This window comes from Meles meles, chromosome 8 (genome assembly GCF_922984935.1).
Source record: "Meles meles chromosome 8, mMelMel3.1 paternal haplotype, whole genome shotgun sequence".
NCBI lineage: Eukaryota > Metazoa > Chordata > Mammalia > Carnivora > Mustelidae > Meles > Meles meles.
In genome coordinates this window covers 7,225,204-7,233,049 of record NC_060073.1, presented here as the reverse complement: position 1 = coordinate 7,233,049, position 7,846 = coordinate 7,225,204, and positions in this window count along the sequence as shown.

Genomic DNA, 7,846 nt, shown 5'->3' with positions numbered 1-7,846 from the left:
CATTGCCTTCCCCTCCCCTCCTTGGCCTCCCTAACCATGGGAGAGCCCTGTCTGCACTCTCAAGCCCATGACTTTTATTTGCTTTTATTTGGGGTTTTATTAGCATTCTTTTCATCAATACCAGTAAACCAGAAGCCACAAGACTCTCTTCTTGGTGGCCTGCTCAAAAGAACATATTGAGAACTCCCTAAGCAGGGCCGTCACCAGAGGCTGTGTGCCAGCTGGTGATCGGGAGCCTTGGGTGGGCCCAGTCCAGACTTCCTGGGCCAGGCTTAGAAGCCAAAGGACTTGCCTCCTCCATGGCGCATTGAGGGGTCCACCCCGGAGATGCAGTTTCTGGACTGTTCCAGGGAAGGGCTCGGGGCTGAGGCTCCTGAAAGAGGCGGTTGTTCAATGGCCTGAATGAGGCTCCAAGAAGGCCCCCCTCGGCAGCGTTCACACTGACCCGCCAGGGTCCTCACATCTCCCCAGAGTCCTCTATGCTGGGAATAGCCAGCCCAATAAAACTGAAAACAACAAAATGTTCCTGGGTTATTTATATATGAAACTCCAGCCCCCTGTTTGTTCTATACCGCCCTTGACTTTCTCCAAGGAACACAAAGGACTGGAAGAAGGGGTCTCTCCCTCAGTGGGGCTCAAGGGGGGCAGAAATTAGTTTCCCGAAATTCAGGGAGCTGGCACTTGGATCCTGGGCAGCTTCGTGAGCTAGTAATTCCCAGATTGTGAAAATGTCTTCTCTTTTTGTAGTCGGAGCCCGGTGGATTCTATTCGGTGGGAGTTTTGTAAATCATTAAGTGAAACATTTCACTTTTGGTTTCTCTGTTTCACTTTCTGTCTGTCACAAAAGACTAAGGAAGAGTTCAACTATTTTCCTTTTTCGTGGAAATGAGGAAATGTGGAAATGAAGCCCATCTCCTCCCCCCCCCCCCCCCCCCCCCCCCGCCCCCAGGATTTCCTTCTTTCAAATTCACAAACACACACCTGCCCAACCAGGCCTGGTTCTCTAGGTCTCCCCAGGGAAAAAGCTTATCTGCTTCCCCTGGAGGTGATCTGCTTCCCCTGGAGGTGATCTGCTCTGTCCCGTAATGGCCTGGTCTGCAGAAGGTTCTATGTACAAGGCCCCTAAAAACAACTTTAAAAAAGAGAAAAGAAAAGCAGACTTTTGTCCAAATATGGCAGAAGGGTCAGACCCGGGGGGGAAACCAAAAACACATAGGTTTGTTCCTGGAAGAGTGGTTCATTCTTCCTGCTGAGAAAGTCTGTGTAGAAATAGCTTTTCTTGGAGTCAGGAGGAATAGATTTGGCCAAAGGGTGAGTTTTGTCAAATCAAGGTAAAGAACGGGGGAGGTCCGTTCCTCTGCAGTCTGGGTGTCCAGCACCGGTCACGAGGGCATCCTCTGTACCCCGCGAATCCTCTCGAAGGGGAATGGCAGTGCACACGGCCATGGTGCTAGGGTCCCAGCAACAGTGGCTGCACTCCAGGGACCTCTGAAGGTATCCAGCAGTTGGGACAGGCCCAGCTTGGAGGTGACACGGTGTCAGGACTGCTCAGGATCTCTGCTTTCTGATCTCAGTGAAAGAGCCCAAGGCCCAGGGATGGTGAGTGCCCGGCCTGGAGTCACTCAGGCCGAATAAGAAGCTGGGCCTTTGGAATCTTAACACGGCCCTCTCCACGCTCACATCTTGAAGTTGCAAGATCAGGCTCAGGCCAGTGGCCACACAGTGGGAGAGGGTTTCCAGAACCTCCTTTCTAAATGCAGGCTGGGGTGAACTCCGCCTGCGAGCTCTGCAACCCCGGGGCCCCAGCCTGCAGGTTGAGCAGGGTGCTGTGGGTACAGAACCCGGTAGTGCTTTGCGGAGCCAAGCCCCAGAAACCTCTGAGTGCTTGTGGTAGACACTCCACCCACTGCTGGGCTTCTCAGCACCCCCATCCTGTGGGGGCCCCCAAACCAGGAGCTGCGGCTGAGCTCAGAGTGCTATGTTAACCCTAACCCCCCCCCCCCACGAGAGCTCAGGCACACCCCAAGCTGCCCTCCAGTTCTTCGCGGTGGACACGTCGGGTTGGGGGCGCTCCACGGGAGGTCGTTTAGTATCCGGCACGTAGGAATTCTGCCTTCTATGGTGATACCATCAGGGGTCCTTCGGCAGGGTCTTGGGGTCTCCTTACTCTGTGCTGATGGAAACGGAGGATGCAGCAGGAGCGATGGCAGGAAGAGACTGAGGTCAGCGGGAGCCACGGAGGATGTAAGGAGGCCATCGGCCACTTAGGAAGCTGCCAGGGCTGGTGGGAAAGATTGGGAGGTTCGGTCTCAGCAGTCGGAGGGGACACCTGAGGGGCTCAGATGTTGCTGCCTGAGCGACCACAGGTGTAGACCTGCCCGTGTGAGTACAGGCCACTGCCCCACCTCGCGTCCCCTCCAGGCACGCTTTTCTGCTCCAGCCGACTCTCCCTCACCATAGCCTTGAGCCCCTGTTCCCCCATGGCGTGGGGTGGGGGCTACCCTGAGCCTCCCCATGGACCCCAGAGGCTGGGGGCTGGACAGCAATTCTGTGCCCAACAGGGTGTCACACATGTCTATCCGGGCACAAGCCAGCTCCTCTGGGCTCTAGCCCTGCCTCCCACCACCCACACCTCTGAGGGGGCCAGACACTGTAACCAAAGCCACCCTCTGGGCCCGTCTGCTGACCTACAGCTCCCTCCTCCTTCCTCTGCTCGGTCTCCCTGAAAGTCCCACTGAGCTGGGTGGGCCGTGCAGCTGCCCCAGGTGACCTACTCTGCCGAGACTCGGTCTCTCACTTCCCTTTTGGCCCAGCTGGAACATTCCTCTGACCTGTGTCTTCTTCATTCTGCCCTAAGTACGGGCAACAAAAATGGGCCATCCGAAAAGGAACTGGGATCTGGGGAGATGAGAGCACCCAGGCCTGCAGAGACGCAGGCTGGGACCCATCCAAGGGCAGGGATGCAGCAGGACCCTTCCCAGAGCTGGTGTTGAACCCCTGTTTGCTATTTGGCTAGCCTGGCCTCTGGCCCCTTGGGTTCCAAGACCTCGCCCTGAGACACCCCATCACTGTCTGCTAGTCATGAAAGGCAGAATTCTGAGCTGTACCCAACGTTTCCCACTCTGGTGTACACACCGGGTATAGAGCCTGCGGTTGTGACTGTGATGGGTTTACTCTGTGATAGGTCACATTCAATGGCACAGTTGACCTTATTCATTTATGGATTTATTTTATTAAAGATTTTATTTATTTATTTATTTATTTGAGAGAGAGAGAGAGCTTGCGTGCACAAGAAGGGAGGAGGGACAGAAGGAGAGGGAAAGGCAGACTCCCTGCTGAGCGGGGAGCCGGACGCGGGGCTGGATCCCATGATCCAGCGATCGTGACCTGAGCCAAAGGCAGACCCTCAACCAACTGAGCCACCCAGGCGACCCTGCAGTTGGCCTTAGATAGGAGAGTCTCCCAGTGGCTTGACCTAACCACAGGAGCTCTTGAAAAGCCCGGAGTTTTCGGCAGCTGGTGGCAGAGGAGGGAAGTCAGAAATGCAAAGTGCAAGGAGTCAAGGCGCCAGTGTTGGCTTAAAGATGGAGGGTGGCCATGTGGAAGGAATGTGGTGGCTTCTAGGAGCCGAGGCTGACAAGGGGCAAGGAAGCCCAGCCCCTGCTAAGGGATAACAAGAACAGGCACAGAGGGACACTCCCTCCGCCCCCGAGCCTCCCGCTGAGAACTCAGCCGGGGTAGCACCGCCATCAGCATCTGAGACTCAGGACTTCTGACCTGCAGAACCAGGAGCTAATAAACATTTTTGGTTTTTTGTTAAACACTCTATTTTTTTTTTAATTTTTAAAAAGATTTTATTTATTATTTGACAGAGACATAGCAAGAGAGAAAACGCAGGCGGGGGGAGTGGGAGAGGGAGAAGCAGGCTTCCCGCCGAGAAGGGAGCCCAATGCGGGGCTTGATCCCAGGAGACCCCAATGCAGGGCTTGATCCCAGGACCCTGGGATCATGGCCTGAGCCCCAAGGCAGGAGTTTAACGACTGAGCCACCCAGGCGCCCCATAAATGGTTGTTTTAAGCCACTAAGTTTGTGGTGGGAAGACTACTGCCGTGGTGGGTGTGTCTTTTGGTCAGTGGATGATTTCTTCGATTGGCAACACCTGGCGGCCAATTGGTGACGAAAAGAAAAGGAAAGACACAGTGATTGTGGAGTCAGTAACTGATAATGCAGATTGCAAGACTGAACAGGGTGCTGCCTGGCTTGATACACACACTCTCACACACACACACACAAAGACACACACTAGGTTCCTAACAGAGGAGATTTCCCTCCCCAGGAAACATCGGGCAACATCTGGAGACATTCTTGGTGGTCACAACTTGGGGATCATTGCTGGCATCTGGCAGGCTGGAGTCAAGAATGTTGCTTACCGGGGCGCCTGGGTGGCTCAGTGGGTTAAAGCCTCTGCCTTCAGCTCAGGTCATGATCTCAGGGTCCTGGGATCCAGCCCCACGTCAGGCTCTCTGCTCAGCGGGGAGCCTGCTTCCCTCTCTCTCTCTGCCTGCCTCTCTGCCTACTTGTGATCTCTCTCTCTCTCTGTCAGATAAAGAAATAAACAAATATTTAAAAAAATGTTGCTTACCATCCTACAACACACAGGACAGCTCCCAACAGAGAATTACCCAGCCCCAAATGTCTATAGAAGGTTGAGACACCCCCCCGCCAACTTGCACCTAGCCACTGTCAAGAGGCAGTGTAGCCTAAGGGCCAAGTGGAAGGTCAGGTTCCAGTTCTACCCACTGTGTGATCTTCAGCAAGACTTGAGGTCTCTGAGACCAGCTGTCAGGAAAGCACCTACCTCTAGGGGTAAAGGAGTTACTGTGCAGCGTGCACAGAAAAACAAAGTCAGCTAACTTGAGCGATCACAGGAAATGTCTACACCGCTACGCTTGCATCATAGGAGCTGGGGCAATTTTTGTTGACTTTTCTATATTGCCCAAACTTGATATAATGGACATATTTGATTTTCTTAATTGAGGGGAGAGGGAAAGCTGAGGGACAAAACAACTGGCCTGTACTTTATTTTTTTTTTAATTTTTAAAAAAGATTTTATTTATTTATTTGACAGAGAGAGATCACAAGTAGGCAGAGAGGCAGGGAGAGAGAGAGAGAGAGAGAGAGAGAGAAGTAGGCCCCCTGCTGAGCAGAGAGCCAGATATGGAACTCGATCCCAGGACCCCGGAATCATGACTTGAGCCGAAGGCAGAGGCTTAAGCCACTGAGCCAACCAGGCGCCCTGGCCTGTACTTTAAAAAAAAAGAAAAGAAAAGAAAAAAGTCGAGATCTTGTAAAACAAAGCAAGGCTGAGGACAATTCCAGTCTAAAGAAGGCTGAAGGGAGTTGGCGGCCACATGTGACCACCAAGAATGATCTCTGTTTATTGGGACAGCTGGTGACATTGGAAAGGGGATGGCAGGGGTGCCTCGTGGCCCAGGGAGTTAAGCGTCCAACTCTTGATTTCAGGGCAGGTCATGATCTCAGGGTGGTGGGATAGAGCCCCAGGCCAGGCTCTAGCTGGGCACAGAGTCGGCTTGGGATTCTCTCTCTCCCTTTGGCTCGGCCCCTCCCCCTGCCCTCAACCTCTCTCTTTCTCTCTCAAGTAAATGAATGAATAAAAAAATTTTTTTAAAGATTTATTTATTTATTTATTTGACAGAGAGAGATCACAAGTAGATAGAGAGGCAGGCAGAGAGAGAGAGAGGGAAGCAGGCTCCCCGCTGAGCAGAAAGCCCGATGTGGGACTCGATCCCAGCACCCTGAGATCATGACCTGAGCCGAAGGCAGCGGCTTAACCCACTGAGCCACCCAGGCGCCCCTAAAATATTTTTTTTAAAAAGCAACAAAAAAAAGAACGTGGGTTGCCTGTTCGATCACAACACAGGATTGCTTCACTGTCGCCAGGCCTAAATTTGGGAACCATATCTCGGTTGTGTAAGAGATGTCATTTGGGGGGGGTACATGTTGAAATATTTAAGGGTGAAGGGTCATAACCTATGTAACCTTCTCTCAGATGGGTACGAGGAAATTCCAGGGGTGTGAGAAAGAGAAAGAGAAACCAATTGTTACAAAATGTTACTCTTATTGGTGAATCCAGGTGAAGGGTTCATTGGTAACTTTTGCTCGTCGTACTTTTCTTGCAACTTTTTTGTTTTGGCAAAAACAAAATCAGGCCTGTAACTGGATGCTCCGCCTTCCCGCCCCCTGGGGACTGGGCCAGTGTGAATTTGCTGCCCCCTGCCGGACACAGCCGAGCCGAAGTCCATTTATAGTAAAAGGGAGAAACCGACTATTTTTCCGTTGGTGCGATGGAATGCCGCACCGCCCTGGAGGCACGCTAGCGACCTCCGGGGCCGGCCTGACCGGCGGCAGGGTTCCACTTGGATAATAAACACCCGACAACAGCGACAAATGCAGGCAAAACGAACACGTATTGTCTTAGGCTGCATATATGGTGGTGGGGGGGGATGAACAGGGAAGGGCAATGAAGCGATGATTGTAAAGGGCAGCGTTGTGCTTACCTGGGGAGGGGCCACCTGTAAGGACACTTGTCTGGGGGGGGTGGGCTCTGCTGCACAGAGATTTTCTTAAAATTTTTTTGAGATGTATTTATTTATTTGAGAGAGAGAGTGTGCGGCATGGGGGGGAGCAGAAGGAGAGGGAGAGAGAATTTTAAGCAGACTCCCTGCTGAGCGAGAAACCCCCCCCCCCCACGTCCTCTCCCTGGCCACCCTCCCCGCACTGATCCCAGGAGCCTGGGATCGTGACCTGCGCGGAGATCAAGTCAGAAGCAACGGACTGCGCCACCCAGGCGCCCCAGAGATTTTCTGTTTTGAGTGGTAGTTACACAGGGACTTACTTTATAATTATATAAATATACACTAGACATTTATGTTTTATACATGAATAGCAGCTGTAGAAGTCCCAGCAAGGAACACCCCCCACCCAACATTGTGCCAGGTGCGCCCTGAGTGCCTGGGACCCGCCACTGTGTTGAGGACACTGACGGACCTCTGGCGGTCCGCTCCTGGGAAGGCTGGGGAGGACTCCCCGCGGTGGGGAGGAGGGTGGGAGCATCGAGCGCCGCCAGGCTAGGGAGGGCCGCGGCGCAGTGCTCCCCCTGGTGGTGGCTGCGGGGAGTGAGGCTTGCAGAAGAGCCGGCTCCCCTCCACCCTTACCCCCTGCCCCCTGCCTCCTTCTTTCTGCCCCTTTCCCCCTGTTAGTGCCTCCTCTTCCCGGGTCACCACCTATTCCTAGGATTCCCCTCAGCAGCAGATGGACTCGAACTCCCCTCTCAGGGACACTTCCGCGGGCCAAGGCGCTGTACTCTGACCTTTGCTTCCCCCATTGGCCTCTCTGGACTGTCAGAACAGTGAATTTGCATACCCTCTCCGCTCGCCTGTCCTTTCCCAAAGGTGTGGTGATGGTGATGAAGCCAACAGCTGGCCCTTACGGAGGGCCTCCCCGCCGCCCACACTGGCTGACCATGACCATGGCTCCAGGGTCGGATGCCTGCCCCCCCCCCCCCCCCCCGCCCCCAGGCATCTCCCTCCACCCTCGGTCCCGCAGCTTGCGTTTACGAAGATACTGCTCTGCGCCCGTCTGAGGTTACAGGAAACCAAAAGTCAGTGGCTGATGCTGCCCGGGGTTCACAAGTCAGACGGGAAATAGCCAGGCATTGGTGGTGCCTGTGATGGGGACCCTCAGAGGGCTCCCAGAACGTGAATGGGACAGCGAGCACAGGGGTCCCGGAGGGCTCAGGAGGAAATGAGAACAGGATCCAGGCGAG